Consider the following 3,439-nt stretch of genomic DNA (forward strand, 5'->3'; position numbering starts at 1 on the left):
ATGCTAAGGGTTGGGCTATAAGCTGAACATATTCTATTACAAATCGACCAATTATCGAAATTACATACTAATACACATTGTCATGTAGCACAAATGACTTTCCAAAATATCCTCAATTTCGTAAACCAAAATGTGATTAACCCTAATACAAAAATAATACACAGAGGGTCCTAATAAAATTCGGAACTTCCTTTTCTTTGTCTTTGCACTATCCATTAATTAGGTTAGCGTTTTGAAGCTAGCTTTAGTTTGCACACACCCGGTCAGTATTTGCATTGTAAACATGGAATTGCATGACGTTGATGCAATGCGAGAGTGACTGTGCGCAAACCACTACAGAGGAAAAATGGATCAATTGAAGGCCGCAAAATGAACCGAAATATACTACATGAGAAACGGTAAGGGCCAATAAACTGAACATATTCTTTTACAAAACGAAGATACCATGATCCGAAAAATGTCACTGTATCCATAATTTACATGGTTTTCTTTCTCTTTGGGGTACGTGAACGAAGACTTTTCTCACCTTTGCATTTTTGGTCTGTAGAGTGTTGTTCTGCATCCGGATTACCCTTAGCTGCGGCCCCGTCCTCATCCGCATCCTCATCCTCATCCTCATCCCCGTCTTCAATCCAAACTTCCTCGTCATCTCCCTCTTCATCTTCATCTTCCTCTTCTTCTTCCTCTTCCTCTTCCTCTTCTTCTTCCTCTTCCTCATCTTCTTCATGCTCTTCTTGTAACACAAGTTTGGTCTTTCCTTTTCTACCTATGTCATGTTTAAATTTTGTGCGAAACTCCAACATAAAGAGAAACATTAACATATATAAATAAACATTTTTGTTCACATTTGTTGTGCACACAAGTGATGCTGGTTTGCATTGCAGAATGTAACATATTATTTAAATTTTCAAAATTGAACATCTTATACATCGAACTTTACAATGGAGGTTGGAAGTAACAAACTTACATGTTCTACATCATCATCTACGCTTGCTTCCGATGCAGTTGAAAATAGTACAGATTCAACCCGCAATTAGGTCCAAAAGCTCTTGCAGCTTCAAAGATGACCTACATTACGGCACATGTAATTACAACAATGACCACCGGAAGCCCTCATGTATTAATAAATTATGTAATAGAAGCTACTTACATGTGTGACACCATCAGGTAATGGTAGATCTGGGCTATCTTGCCCACGGGGTATCCGCACAAGTTTACTTTCATTTTCAGCGGCCCAATATGGTATTCGCGCTGACCATGGCTGAGGAGAGATGTTTGCTACCCTTATCTTGGCCCCTTCCGGAGTTCGATGTTGTTCTTCCTGTGGAATTCAAGTATCATTTTAGAATTTTGAAAAATTATATGCATTTCATGCAGCAAGTGTAATTACATAACACGCGTTCAGTGTAAAACGTACCACTTCACGCAAGTCCGCATAGTGGCGATACCGTATGTACTCATCTCTGTACTGGGCATAGTCGGATGAATTTGCAAGCTATTTGGAAGCTGGGTGACTTCTAACTCATCAGTGAGTTTATAATCCGAAAGCATTGTCCTCGGTGGAATTTTCGGTACTTGAGGTTCTGTGGTGCCTAAACTTTGCATTGCGACTCGCTTTCCCAAAAACCAGGCAGAACCAGCTGGTCCTTCAAGTAGGATTCGTTTACGAGTTGCCGGCACGGTATTTTTACTTCTTCCGCAACTCGGATTCATTGGTCCCCCATGGGTTCCAATTTACCTGCAATACAAATTGCTTACATTTGCGAATCATAGATTTTTGTGGTCATAAAATATGGGTTCAAGAGTCAAGGCTTTATACCTGATCCTTTGTTAGATGTCGCATCATCACTCTAAAATGTTCCAAGTGATGTTGCAAGTCCCGCTTTGATTTTGCACCAACCCACCTCAATGTTCGAGGCCACGTGTTCACGGTCCCACTAGGCCTTGATAAAGCAAACGGTTTTAGGTACTCGCAAGCTCATACCTACACAAAAGAAGTATACAAATTAGTAATGTAAGCAAAAAAGTCTGTTGCACTTTGGGGACATTCAATTCGATTACACTAACCTCTCATGCCCTCTAATACCCGCCCATGCTCGATGACCTGCCCCTGGAACAAGAATCTAGTGATCTATACAAGCAAGCCAAAGCCGCACCTCCCCAGTCATATTTACGAATATCTGATACTATTTCCAAACAGGGGGCGTAGTGCATACTCACGTATTGGCTCTTATCATTTAGGAATGAGGAGCCAATCAAGCAGAGTATAACTGCCCTGGCAATTTGGTCTGCTTCTTTATCATCTTTCGAATCTTGTTCCAATACGGGGTGCAAAGGCTTTCATATGGCACTCTCCTTTCCCCTGCCAGTAGGTTTGCGATTGGTTTCCCAAACAATTTCATCATCTTGTTCTTATTTTTGTACATCTCGAAGTCGTACTGTAAACGCTTCCCACCAACATGCAATCCAGTGATTGCTGCGAAGTCCATTGGTGTCATTGTCATCTCTCCAACTTCATCGAAATGGAAGGTATGGGTAGTGTCCCACCACCTCTCCTCTAAGGCCACAAGTAATGCCTGTCCCCTTTCTTACCATGGCCCAATATTGACAAAAAGGGCACAAATCCAGCTTCTTTCACCTTTGCTTTCACCGTGTCGTGCATTCCTATGTTATACCATTCAGCACACTTGTCGTCGTTTCCACACCCTCTGATTTTTGTTAAAGTCAGCTACAGAAAACACAAAGGGTTTAGTACAACGAATTTGATTCTGACCCACTTACTTACAAATTATTCCAACATGAGAAATGCCAATTGTAAAATTAAATAAGAATACCTTGAAGGAGATAACAGAAAAACACACAAACACACACACATTGCTCCAACAAAACCCACAAGCATCAATACCATACCAAACAAAACAGCCACATGTAATACACTACATGAAAATTCACAAAGTGAAAATCAATATGCAGTCTCCACAGTGTACTTTTTATGAAAATCTCCCTTCATTATTTATGAAATAGTAGATTTGCAAACATTAAGAAAGCAAGGCCAACCAAAACTCTAAACACAAACATAACATAAGTCATAACTTCTATTTTCCCCAGAAATCACTACTTTGATTGATGCCATAAGGAAGGCTGCAATCAACCAGATCTGATTCCCTAAACAAATAATGAGCAGAAATTTTGCTTCATAGTATTAGTACCTCTACCTTCTCATCCCCATCCCCATAAAAGTTATATATCCACAACAAATAATTTGTGTCTCTGTCTTTTATTATGTAAACTCCACAACAGATAATTTGATTAGTTTCTTATGTTCAATCATCAATCTAAAAGCTCCTCCACATTCTAATTGTTCTAATCAGCAGCAGAAAATGACAAAGAAGAACCATGTCTCATCCCTCACACGTTTCTTATTTGGACACAGAATTTC

General features: G+C 39.8%; 1 long non-coding RNA gene across 1 annotated transcript; it reads right to left on the bottom strand.

Annotated features, from left to right (window-relative positions):
• Nucleotides 1-1,698: 1,698 nt before the first annotated feature.
• Nucleotides 1,699-2,724, bottom strand: LOC148919126 (uncharacterized). The gene is made up of 3 exons (XR_016125458.1): nt 2,068-2,724; nt 1,820-1,984; nt 1,699-1,738 (listed from the first exon to the last, which is right to left on the bottom strand). It is a non-coding gene; the product is annotated as an uncharacterized LOC148919126 (long non-coding RNA).
• Between the last annotated feature and the right edge of the window lie 715 nt (nt 2,725-3,439).

This window comes from Prunus mume, linkage group LG3, assembly GCF_029339155.1.
Source record: "Prunus mume cultivar Tortuosa linkage group LG3, ASM2933915v1, whole genome shotgun sequence".
NCBI classification, from domain to species: Eukaryota; Viridiplantae; Streptophyta; class Magnoliopsida; order Rosales; family Rosaceae; genus Prunus; species Prunus mume.